This window comes from Miscanthus floridulus, chromosome 1 (genome assembly GCF_019320115.1).
Source record: "Miscanthus floridulus cultivar M001 chromosome 1, ASM1932011v1, whole genome shotgun sequence".
Classification (NCBI taxonomy): Eukaryota; Viridiplantae; Streptophyta; class Magnoliopsida; order Poales; family Poaceae; genus Miscanthus; species Miscanthus floridulus.
In genome coordinates, this window is record NC_089580.1 from 21,597,777 (window position 1) to 21,611,254 (window position 13,478).

Genomic DNA, 13,478 nt, shown 5'->3' on the forward strand with positions numbered 1-13,478 from the left:
GCTCTCACTCTGAGTTTGCTAACAAATTAAGATAAGAGTTAGGCCAGTCTCATCAATGGAGGTTTTAAAGGAGTTTCATTTCTAATTAATATTTTTTTTTGTGACTCGGGGATTTTCATTCATCAAGAAACATCAGGGCTACAATCAGCAGTCATCAAGTGGGCGACACAGGACGGGGCAAACTGCCACTCGCCCATCCTACTGTCCTCTGAGACCTGCTTAGCTAGAGTATGAGCAACTCGATTACAAGATCTACTAGAGTACAACAACTCGAAAGCGGAAAAACATATACTAAGATCACGAGTTTCCCTGATGATCGGTGCAATCCTCGACCTCTGAATCACCCCCGCTTCCCATAGCTTGACGAATTCTTGGCTGTCAGTTTCTAAGATGAGCCTCTGCACTCCCTTTTTCTCTTGCAAACGCCATCCCGTCCCTGCACGCCAGAGCTTCCATGGTCAGGGCATCGAGGCCATGGCAGTACCACTGCGCCCTTCCACCGCCAAACATTCCGGTGGAGTCACGGAGAACCGCACCCACCGCGCCCTGTCCCAGGTCCTGGTAGAACGCACCGTCAACGTTGCACTTAGTCCACCCTTCCTGCGGAGGCTGCCATATAGGTGTGGTGTGCCGCTGCACCACCTGCTGCTGCGGTTTGGACAGCTGCCAGAGGTCATATGCTGTGTCGATCGACCACTGCACAGCACTCCTGATAGGAAGTTCAGCTTCGCCATGGCGTCGTTTGTTCCGCTGCGACCATAGTGCATGCATGCCGATCAAAAGAATGCTACGGCTCTTGTCAGTGCACACATCAGGTCGCAGTAGATCACTTGCCCACGTAGCAGGGTGGAGTCTAGGTAATTTAACCCCTGCCAGAGACTTGACTGCTTTTCAGAACAGCTTTGCTACCGTACATTCAGTAAGAATATGCTTGATGGATTCCTTCTCAGCTCCACATAGATCACAGAAGGCTGTTGGTTCAATGTGACATCTATTGAGAATTTCCTTCGCCGGTAGGAACTCATGTAGAACACGCCACCAAAACACTTTTACTTTCGGCGGGACTGTCAGTTTCCAGATTTTGTTCCAAGACTCATCACCTGAACCCCCCCGGTGTAAGTTCATCATCTCGCGAGTGTACCGCTGCTAGCTTGCGGTATGCCGACTTAACAGTGTAGTCACCATGTTTCTCTAGCTCCCAAGCCCACCAATCTTCATCTTGCGTTCTGATTGGTATGCACAGTATGGCTCTGGCATCAATTGGGAGAAAAATCTCACGAATAAGCTCCTCATTCCACTGTCCAAAATCAGTTAACAATTCAGAGACCAAGGAAACATCCTGTCCCTCTCCAGGCGTAATTGGTCTCGCATCAAAGTGCAGTGGGATCCATCGGTCTCGCCAGATGTTGGTAGTAGCACCATTACCGATCCGCTTGATCAAACCCCTACTAAGAATCTCCTTTCCAGCATGAATGGCACGCCAAGTGTGGCTCGCGTGCCTCTTCCTTGTGTCGCCCATGAAAGCACCATCGTGGTAGTATCTGCCCTTCAACACCCGCGCACAGAGGCTGTCCGGCCGTGTCACCAAGCGCCAGCCCTGCTTGCCCAACAAAGCTTTGTTAAAAAGGTGCAGATCACGGAAGCCCATACCACCAGCTGATTTGTGTTGAGTCAGTCGCTCCCAACGCAACCAGTGTATATGCCTGTTATCCGACGAGCTTCCCCACCAATAGTTTGCTATAGCCGCTCTCATCTTCTTGCAGGTTGTGTTAGAGAGGAGAAAACAGCTCATTGAGTAAGTAGGGACTGCTTGAGCCACCAATTTGAGAAGTACTTCTCTTCCTGCACAACTCGCCTCTCTACCACTCCATGTCCCGATCACATTCTTAAGCCTTGTTGCCATGAAATCAAAAGCTTCCAACGTGGACCGGCCTACTGCCGTTGGAAGCCCAAGATATTTGTCGGACAAGGCTTCATTATCAATGTGGAGCTCTTGTCGGACTAACTGTCTTGCCTGCTAGTCGCAGTTTGTACTGAAGAAAACTGCTGACTTGTCCCAATTAACCAGCTGTCCCGATCCCCTGCTATAGATGTCCAGGATTTGCTAAAGTCTGACCGCCCCTCTCTGTGATGCTTCTGAAAACACTATGCAATCGTCCGCAAAGAGAAGATGCGAAATCCAAGGAGCGTGGATACCCACACGAACACCCCTGGTAAGATGCATTGGGCCGACCAATTTCAGCAAACAAGAGAGCCCCTCCGCGCACATCAAGAATAGATACGGTGAAATGGGGTTGCCCTGCTGAATTCCTCTAGTAGGGCTGAAGACATTCGACAGTGAACCGTTAACTTTAATTGCAAAGGACACTGATGTCACGCACCTCATCACAAGTGAAACAAAGTCTTCGTGCAGCCCCAATTTCAGCATGACACCCCTGAGATAATCCCACTCAACCCGGTCGTATGCCTTGGCCATATCTAGCTTCTGTTAGAGTTGTTCCAAATTTACTTCAAGATATAGGCCAGGCTTTTGACGGAGCGAAGCGGAGGCCCGTCGCCGGAGGCTTGGGCCGGAGCGTAGCGGCGAAGATTTAATGTAGGGTCCCCCGCGGTACGGTACGGTATATACACCCTTGCTAGGGTTTTGTGGAGACTTGATTCTCTTGTAAGCCGCCATAGGCGTGTAACCCAAAACTCTTGAGATAGTGAGATTGTTGCTGGCTGGTGCCCGTGGTTTTTCCCCTTCACATCGGAGGGGTTTTCCACGTTAAATCGTGTGTCTCCTCTGTGGCTTGATTCTTTACTTCTTATTCCTATACGTCGTTCATAACAAGTGGTACCAGAGCTTTGGTTGCTGTTAGGGTTCATGACGACGTCGATGAAGTTCGATCTTCCGCTGCTGAACTACGACACGCGGTTCTCGCTATGGCAAGTCAAGATGCGGGGGATTCTGGCGCAGACTCATGACTATGATGAGGCGCTGGATAGTTTCGGAAAGAGGAAGGCCGAGTGGACTCCAGAAGAGATCCGCAAGGATCAGAAGGCGCTCGCCCTAATTCAGTTGCATCTTCATAATGATATTTTGCAGGAGTGTCTGAAAGAGAAAACTGCTGCAGAACTATGGCTGAAACTGGAATCGATCTGTATGTCCAAGGATCTAACCAGTAAGATGCAGATGAAGATGAAGCTGTTCACCCTGAAGATGAAGGAGGAGGATTCAGTGATGAGCCACATCGCTGAATTCAAGAAGATCTTCGCCGACCTAGTGTCGATGGAGGTGAAGTATGATGATGAGGACTTAGGTCTTTTACTGCTATGTTCTTTGCCAAATTCGTATGCAAATTTTCGTGACACCATACTTTTGAGCCGTGATGAACTAACCCTAAAGGAAGTTTATGAGGCTCTCCAGTCTAGGGAGAAGATGAGAGGCATGGTGCAGAATGACGGGACGTCGTCCTCCAAGAGCGATGCTTTGCATGTGAGAGGCAGAACTGAAAACAGATCCTCAAATGATGGCAATGATGGTAGAAAGAACTACGAAAGGAGAGGCCGTTCAAAGTCCAAGCCGCATGGTAATAAAAAGTTCTGTGTTTATTGCAAGCTGACAAATCATAATGTCGAGGATTGCAGAAAAGTACAAAATAAGGAGAAGAGGAAACAAAAGTCGGTTGGTAAGGTCTCTGTTGCTGCTGCTGCGTCTGATGATGATTCTGGAGATTGTCTGGTAGTATTTGCTGGTTGTGTTGCTGGTCATGATGAATGGATTCTCGATTCCGCATGTTCATTTCATATTTGCACTAACAGAAATTGGTTTAGCTCGTATAAGCCTGTGCAGAAAGGGGATGTTGTGCGGATGAGAGATGATAACCCGTGTGACATTGTAGGGATTGGATCAGTTCAGATCAAGACTGATGATGGCATGACACGCACGCTGAAAAACGTCAGGTATATACCAGGGATGTCCAGAAATCATATCTCATTGAGCACGCTTGATGCAGAAGGTTACAAATATTCTGGTTCAGATGGCGTTCTGAAGGTATCAAAAGGTTCTCTTGTTTGCTTGAAAGGTGATCTTAATTCTGCAAAGTTATATGTCCTTAGAGGGTGTACCTTACCTGGTTCTGATTCCGCTGTTGCTGCTATTACTAATGATGAACCTAGTAAAACTAACCTTTGGCATATGCGTTTGGGACATATGAGTCACCATGGTATGGCAGAATTGATGAAGAGAAACCTGCTGGATGGCTGCACTTCGAGTAAAATAAAGTTTTGTGAGCATTGTATTTTCGGGAAGCATAAAAGGGTACATTTCAACACTTCTGTTCACACCACTAAAGGTACTCTTGATTATGTTCATGCTGATTTATGGGGTCCTTCTCGTAAGTCCTCACTTGGTGGTGCTCGTTACATGCTTACAATTATTGATGATTACTCTAGAAGGGTTTGGCCTTATTTTCTGAAACAGAAAGATGATACTTTTGCTGCTTTTAAGGACTGAAAAGTAATGATAGAAAGGCAAACTGAAAGGAAGGTAAAATTGCTTCGTACTGATAATGGTGGAGAATTTTGTTCGCGTGAATTTAATGATTATTGCAGATCGGAAGGCATTGTTAGGCATCACACCATACCCCATACTCCACAACAGAATGGTGTGGCCGAACGCATGAACAGAACCATCATATCTAAGGCCCGTTGCATGCTGTCTAATGCCAGGATGAGCAAGCATTTTTGGGCTGAAGCTGCTAATACTGCCTGTTACTTGATAAACAGGTCGCCTTCTATTCCACTAAATAAAAGAACTCCCATTAAGGTATGGTCTGGTACGCCTGCTGATTATTCACAGTTGAAAGTTTTTGAATGCACTGCTTATGCTCATATTGATAATGCAAAATTAGAGCCTAGAGCTGTTAAGTGTCTTTTCCTTGGTTATAGTTCGGGAGTCAAAGGCTATAAATTATGGAATCCTAAAACAGGAAAGACTTTTATGAGCAGGAGTGTTGTTTTCAATGAATCTGTGATGTTTACTGACAGTTTGCCCTCAGATCATGTTCCAGAAAAAGAGCTGCAGCGTATGCGCATGCAGGTGGAGCATGTTGATGATGATACAGGTGTGCAGGTGGAGCCTGTTGATGAGCATGGTGACCATGATAATGATGTTGCTGAGGATGATGCTCATGATGATGTTCAGCAAACTCCTCCTATTTTGCAGTTAGAGGAGGATTTACCTATTGCTCAACGCAAGTCAAAAAGGACAATTGCACCTCCTAAACGTCTTATTGAAGAGTGTAATTTGTCTTACTATGCTTTGAGTTGTGCTGAACAGGTGGAGAATGTTCATGAGCCAGCAACCTATAAAGAAGCTATTCGTTGTGGTGATACTGAGAATTGGATTTCTGCTATGCATGAGGAGATGCAGTCTCTTGAGAAGAACAGTACATGGGAGATTGTACCTTTGCCTAAGAATAAGAAGACCATCAGTTGCAAATGGATCTTCAAGAGAAAGGAGGGTTTATCTCCAAGCGAGCCTCCAAAGTATAAGGCAAGGTTAGTTGCTAAAGGCTACAGTCAAATTCCGGGTGTTGACTACAATGATGTGTTCTCTCCAGTGGTAAAACACAGTTCAATTCGTACTTTTTTTAGTATTGTTGCTTCACATGATCTTGAGCTTGAGCAGTTAGATGTGAAGACTGCGTTTTTGCATGGAGAGCTTGAGGAGGACATATACATGGACCAACCAGAAGGGTTTATAGTGCCTGGCAAGGAAAAATATGTGTGCAAGTTGAAGAGATCCTTGTATGGTTTGAAACAGTTCCCTCGTCAGTGGAACAAGAGGTTTGATTCATTTATGTTAGCACACAGTTTTAAAAGATCTAAGTATGATAGCTGTGTTTACATCAAGCATGTTAATGGATGATCTATATATTTGCTGTTATATGTTGATGATATGCTGATTGCTGCCAAGAGTAAGATTGAAATCACTAAGTTAAAGAAGCTATTGAGTAGTGGTTTTGATATGAAAGATCTTGGTAGTGCTAAGAAAATTCTTGGTATGGAAATTAGTAGAGACAGAAAATCTGGTTTGCTATTTCTTAGTCAACAAAATTATATCAAGAAAGTTCTTCAGCATTTCAACATGCAAAATGCTAAGGCTGTTAGTACCCCTATTGCACCTCACTTTAAGTTGTCAGCTGCTCAGTGTCCTAGTACAGATGCAGAGATTGAATACATGTCAAGGGTTCCTTATTCTAGTGCTGTGGGGTCTTTGATGTATGCCATGGTTTGCTCTTGTCTAGATTTGTCATATGCTATGAGTCTTGTTAGTAGATATATGTCTAATCCTGGCAAAGAACATTGGAGGGCAGTTCAGTGGATTTTCAGGTACCTCAGAGGCACAGCAGATTCCTGTTTAAAGTTTGGAAGAACTGATAATGGTCTTATTGGCTATGTGGATTCTGATTATGCTGCTGATCTGGACAGGCGAAGATCACTTACAGGTTATGTGTTTACTATTGACAGTTGTGCTGTGAGTTGGAGGGCTACTTTACAGTCAGTTGTTGCGTTGTCTACTACTGAAGCAGAATATATGGCTATTTGTGAAGCGTGCAAAGAATTAATTTGGCTGAAAGGTTTGTACGCTGAGCTTTGTGGAGTTGAATCTTGCATAAGTTTGCACTGTGACAGTCAAAGTGCAATTTACCTCACTAAAGATCAGATGTTCCATGAGAGAACTAAGCACATAGATATCAAGTATCATTTTGTGCGTGATGTGATTGAAGAAGGTAAGCTGAAGGTATGCAAGATTAGTACTCATGATAATCCTGCTGATATGATGACAAAGCATATTCCTGTTGCTAAGTTTGAGCTGTGCTCAAGCTTAGTTGGTTTAATTGGATAGTCCAAGAGATTATTGTTGGCACCAGTGGTTTTCTATCTTTGTTATGTTTAGGATGAAGGGTTGATTTATGATACAAGATGAATTTGTCTCAAGGTGGAGTTTGTTGGAGTTGTTCCAAATTCACTTCAAGATATAGGCCAGGCTTCTGACGGAGCGAAGCGGAGGCCCGTCGCCGGAGGCTTGGGCCGGAGCGTAGCGGAGTCTGAAGCTGGCCCATCAGGTCTCGCCCCTGTGCTCGGGGGTGCGGGGGGCGGAGCCCCCCGCGGTACGGTACGGTATATACACCCTTGCTAGGGTTTTGTGGAGACTTGATTCTCTTGTAAGCCGCCATAGGCGTGTAACCCAAAACTCTTGAGATAGTGAGATTGTTGCTGGCTGGTGCCCGTGGTTTTTCCCCTTCACATCGGAGGGGTTTTCCACGTTAAATCGTGTCTTCTCTGTGGCTTGATTCTTTACTTCTTATTCCTATACGTCGTTCATAACAGCTTCACTGCACAAGCACCAACTTTACCCTTCTTCCTCTACAGATAGTGTGTACACTCATATGCAACTAGGACATTGTCTGTAATTAGATGACCCGGAACAAAGGCACTCTGTTCCTCTGAAATAATATCGTCTAAACAGCCCCGCAATCTGTTGGCCAACACCTTCAAGCATATTTTATATATCACATTACAAAGCGAAATTGGCCTGAACTGCTTCATCTCCTATGGATTCTTCACCTTCGGAATGAGCACTATAGTGGTGCTATTGATCGACTCCGGCATAGCGCCTCCATTCAGAAAATTCAGAACCGCTGATGTAATGCTCAGACCCAACGTTTCCCAGTGCACCTGATAAAACCCGGCTGTTAGGCCATCAGGCCCGGGAGCCTTATTGGCGCCCATCATGAACACCGCCTTGCGAATCTCTTCAGCCGTGAAAGGTTGTGTTAAGAGCTCATTCATATCTGTCATGGCCTTTACTGGGACACAATTCAGGATCGGTCCCGGGTCCAAAACTTCTTGTTTGGTGAATAAATTGGCATAGAACTCCATAGCCGTTACCTCCAGCTCCTCCTGGGAAGTCACGATGGAGCCATCCCCTCTCTTGAGCGCATTAATTTTATTAATTCTTGCTCTCTCCCTTGACTTGGCCTGAAAGAAGGAGGTGTTACGGTCACCCTCTTTGAGCCATTGGACACGGAATCGCTGTCTCTCCATCACCACTTCCCTTGACAAGAGCTCAGAAATTCTCGCCGTCAGCTGTCGCTTTGTTCTCGACGGCCCGAAACGCAGCGTTGAGCGACGTGATCGCTCCAGCTCGGTCCGCAGGTCTGCCAGCTCTCTCTTAACCGAGCCAAAAGAGTTTTTCTCCCATCCCTTCATCACGCCCGTCACACGGCCAAGCTGAGTGGAAAGTTGACTCAGCGAAGCCGCATCATCCATGGAGTTCCAGGTGGATTCCACCATGGCTGTGTATGAGGGATCCCTAATCCACATGTTTTCACATCGGAACAAACGTTTCTTTCTGTTCCTTCAGCCACCTCCATGCGAGCACTCCAGTACAAGACAACAGTGATCCGATTCCGTCGTCTGCATGTGCCACACCTTGACGGAGCTGAAAAGGTTCAGAAAGTCCACGGTTGCCAATCCTCTATCCAGCCGCACTTTGATATTATCGCCATCTTGTTGTCGATTATCCCAGGTGTACGGGAGCCCAATGTAGCCAAGATCAGAGAAACGACAGAAGGCAACCGCATCCCTGAAACCATCCATCTGCTGCTCAGATCATACTTGACCACCAATTTGATCACTTGCATGCAGCGCCTCATTAAACCCCCCCGCACAAAGCCAGGGAAGATCACTGCGTGACTGAAGCAACTTGAGAAGCTCCCAACTCCTATGCCGGAGCTCCCATCTAGATTCTCCATAAAACCCCGTAAACCGCCACACCACAGAAGATGCCGAGATCAGGTTAACTGTAACATCGATATGTAGCTTATTAAAACTTTGCAGTTTGACAGCTACCTCCACTAGTACAGAAAACTAATGGACACGTGCATTGCAACCGTCTCTAATCAAAGGTCACGGTTAATCCAACCTTTTTGGAGGCGGTTGCTTTGCCCGACTCTGTTAATCGATTAACGGGGGCGGTCGCATTAAGCTGCCAGATCTAGGCGTGGCCGGTCTCCTCCCCGCCGGATCTGGGTACGGCTGGCCTCCTCCTCGCCAGATCTGGGCGTGGCCTAAGGGAGGGAGCCATCGCCCTGGTGGAGCACGCCGCTGCCGCCTCCTCGCGCGGATCCAGGACCTCCAGCACCGCCGTGGGAGAGGGAGGGAGGCGTAGCCGATGGGGAAGAAGGGGAAGGAGGCGTTGGCCGGTGGTGGAGGTGCATCGACGCTCGACTGGATCTAGACCCGCCGTTGCTGGATCTGGGCCTACCGTGGCCAGAGAAGGAGCGGCTGCGCCTCCTCGGGGTGGAGAAGGGGTGCAGATCCGCCTGGAGGATGTGGCGCCCCGCGCCACCGGCCCGCCTGCCACTGCTCCTGCTCCTGCGCTCGCCGGCCACTACTGCTCCGCCCGCTGATCGCTGCTGCTGCTCCGCCGCCAGCGGTTGAGGAAAAGAGAGGGAGGAAGGCATGTGGGAGCGAGGGAGGTGTGGGGGACAAGGGCTGAGAGAGGGAGGGAGTGCGGGAGAGTGAGGGGTGCTGGTCAGGCTCGGTGTCGGAGGAGAGGGAGTCGCGCTCACGAGGTGAAGGGCGCTGCTCGCGCTCAGTCTGAGAAAGAGTGTGAACCAGAAACCCTAAGTTGATGTATTTATATATGAAGATGGTTATCGGGCCTCGCCTGGGCCTGTTGGGCCTCAGCCTTTTTGGATGTGGGCATTATAGTATGCCCGCCTCCGGAAATGGTTTTACGAAAACCGCCTCCGAAAATAGATTATTTTTTGAGGCGGTTGTCTTAAGATGACCGCCTCCGTAAATCGATTTTACGAGGCGGGCAAAGTGACTGCCTCCGTAAATGAAAATGCCCGCCTCCGTTAATCGTCTTGGTATTTTATGACCGCCTCCGTTAATTAAAGTGTAACGCCACGCAAAATCAATCCTGTAGTAGTGCTCCTGACTCCACATAAGAGCGAGACCTCCACCTCTGACGTGAGTACCAACACCAAAACCTCCCTCCATCCCTAGTGATCGAATCAAACCATCTACTCGGTCACTGAAGAGTCGTGTCTCCGAAAGAAAAAACACTCAAGGGCGGTGTAGCTCACACAAGCTACGAAGCTCTCGAACTGCCTCGGGTTGCCCCAAACCCCAACAGTTCAAACTTAGGATTTTCATTATGCACGGTGGGGGCTGTCCATCATAGCCGTTGCCGATCCTACATTGTGTGAAAGACTCCGCCTTTTTTGTTTCTTTAGTGTCTCTTCAAGATCCCCACCACTGCTCTACGCGTTCACATCCAACTGGCTCACCCTCGAGTTCACCACTGGCACGATAGCACTCGAACCCGTGATCGGGACATTTAGGTCCAGGGTTTGCATCGTTCAGAGGCTTCGACTTCCTCTTTCTTGCTGCCTGTCAAGAGTTATTCTCCCCAGACAAATTCAGCTTCCTGCCAGCTTTCCCACCAACAACACCTTGCTCTTTCTTGATCGTCTCCGGCGGTGCCTTCAAAGGTGATTGCACCTTCGGGTCATCATCAACACGACGATGACTGACAAGACCCCCCCCCCCCCCCCCCCCCCCCCCCCCCCCTCACCTTTGGTCGATCGCCCGTTGCTCACCCTTCCTGTTTGCGTCCTGGATGGCCTGAGGACGAACCCTACCAAACGATTCGCTGCTGCTTTAGCAAAGGACTGCACGCGCCTGAGGCGCTCCTCCGATGCCCGCAGCTGCACATCATAGGGTAACTTGCCGACCTCATTCCTCGGCACTGGATTTGGGCACTCGATCTCAAAATGGCCCATGATTCCGCACGCAAAGCAGTAGAAAGGAAGACGTTCATACCGCACTTCAAACCACCGTGGTTCCTTCGAACGACTAATCCGGAGCAGAACACCACGACGTAGGGGCTTATCAATCTCAACTTCCACTCGGGCACGTAAGAACACTCCACTGGCCTTTCCATCACCATCTACATCCATCTTGATCACATTGCCGATCAGGTTCATAGCACGGATACCCGGTGTTGATTCATCCAGCCTAGGGGTAGGTTTAGAATCCTGGTCCAAAGCTCCACACGATAAAAAATGATCTCTGAGGCAGAGAGTCGTTCGTCATATGGCTTCAGGATCACGGCGTGTCTACCCACCATCCAAGGCGCGCCCGCTAACACTCGATCCATCTCCACCTTACTGCCAAACTCTGCAACGAACATGTCCGCTTTCTCCCCGATCGCCCGAATCTTCAGGCCGCAAGGATTCCCCCAGGCGGGCATCATAGCCGAGTGAGTAGTATTCACGTGCACCACCGATGGCGAGAGGATCTTTCCCGCCACTGCCCACTCCACCAGCAGTGGTTCGTCCTTTCCCTCATCGTCACTGAAGTCCAGAATTGCCTCCTCTGCCTCCGTGAGGTTTAACCTCAACAGTCCGTCACATTCTCCTTGGCGATCCCATCACCCCAACGGAGGTGCTACGGGCTCCCTTCTCTCCACCTCCAGTCGACGCCATGGCGATCCGATCAAGAGGGGCAGCAGGCGTGATCTGCTCTCTTAAGACGCAGACACAAAGACGATCCCAACCCTACGATCCTAAGCGGCGCTTAGACCCTAGAGGGAAATAGGGTTTTTGAGAAACACTATGTGGTCGATAGCGCCAAGAACGGCTAACCGGCGATATGCGGTGGCCGGCACCGACAGAGGGTCAGTGGACGGGGCGTGGACGCCGTAGCCGCAATGGCCAGCGGTGGAGCAGGTCCAGATCGTCGGTGAGGCGAGCTAAATCGGAGTTGGGAGCATGGTCGCCTTCAGAGTTGTCCTCAGGGTGATCCAGAAATTCGGCATCATGCCGCCGGGCAATTCTACGGCTCCAGTCCTGAGTATAATTTTGTGTAAAGAAAAAGACCGTTATTTTTAATTAATGCTGTGACACAGCAAAACTGCTGAGTTGGTAAGATATTTATGAGGAGAGAGAGAAATAGTTTCATCAGGATGAAACTCAACCTGAACGAATACCAGGTGATGAAACCGGTTGAAACCTCCACTGAGCCCGTCGAGTTTCATTCTAGCTCGCTCATCTGGATCTCCTGCGACGTGAATCGTGATTCTTCCTCCCGCTCGCTACCCTTGTCATCCTCCTTGCACACCCCGCGCTCCTATGCGGCGCCAACGCACATGGCCGTCGGTGCCTGCTAGTCGCCATCGATCGCGCTTCCCTTCCCCCATCCCGTCCTGGCCTCAGCCTCGCCATAGTCACACTCGTCAGACGAGGATGTCGGCGGGCCGGTCGGGCGGCGGTCCTTCAGCGGTGTGCTGGCGGCATCCGCACGGAACAAGCGCGTTTACGCGGCGGCACAGTGGTATGGCCTCGTCGTGCTCCCCGCGTCCGCCGTCAACCCCAGCAGCCAGCCCAGCTCGCGCTCTGCACCCACCCCCGCCAACCGCCATGCACCAGCACTGGCGCTTCTAGAACGACGCAGTGGGTCGCTGCTGCTATTTACAACGCTTGTTCCGTGCTTCTACCAACGCTTCTAGTTTTTTTACAGAACAAGCCGGAATAGGAGATCGAATGTATATGTTCTGATATAATTTTAAGGCCACATAGTTTACATTGTATATTGGGTCACAATATATTGCATACATTAAGCGTTTGTCTTTGAAACAGTGAAATGAAAGAGAGTTAGTTTCATTTCTCAAACCAAGTCTATAGAGTTGACGTGGTAGTCTTGAAAACTAGAAAATGAAACTCGTCTGGCCTTAGGCTCTGAAGGGCACCCTAAACATCAATAAGAAGAAATGTTCACGGATGAGTGTTCAGTAGTACTACTTGTTTCTCGTTGCTGGGTGAGCTACTCCCTCCATTCCGATTTAGTATGTACCGTATCAATTTATTTATTTTCTAAGTTAAATTTCTCTAACTTTTGCTTTGTTCGTTTAGCTTATAAGCCGTACTTTTCAGCCAACAAATAGTATTTTTCTCTCACAACAAATCAACCAATAGTATTTTCAATCATGGCTTATCAGCCAAACGAATAGGGCGTTTAACAAGTTTTTTATGAAAAAATATTAACACATACAAGCTCAAAATAATGCACATAGAAACACATTTTATGGTGAATCTAATAAAACTAATTCAATGTTATAAATGACGATGTATTTTTTCTATAAACTTTGATCAAAGTTAGAAAATTCATTACTCTCTCTCTCTCTCTCTCTCTCTGAAATAGTGTATGAATGGTCATCCTTAAAAATCTCAACATGCATGTGTAGGTGATCGCAACCTGTGGAAGTTGGTCCCAGAATTCTATTTTACAATGATTAGCAAAAAAAAAAAAATTGTTCTTCCTTAAACATGCATAGGAGCGTAGCTGATCGATTCAGTGTGTAGTGAAGTTTTTGGGCGATGAACATTTGAGAAGATACGACCCTACCATCGAAC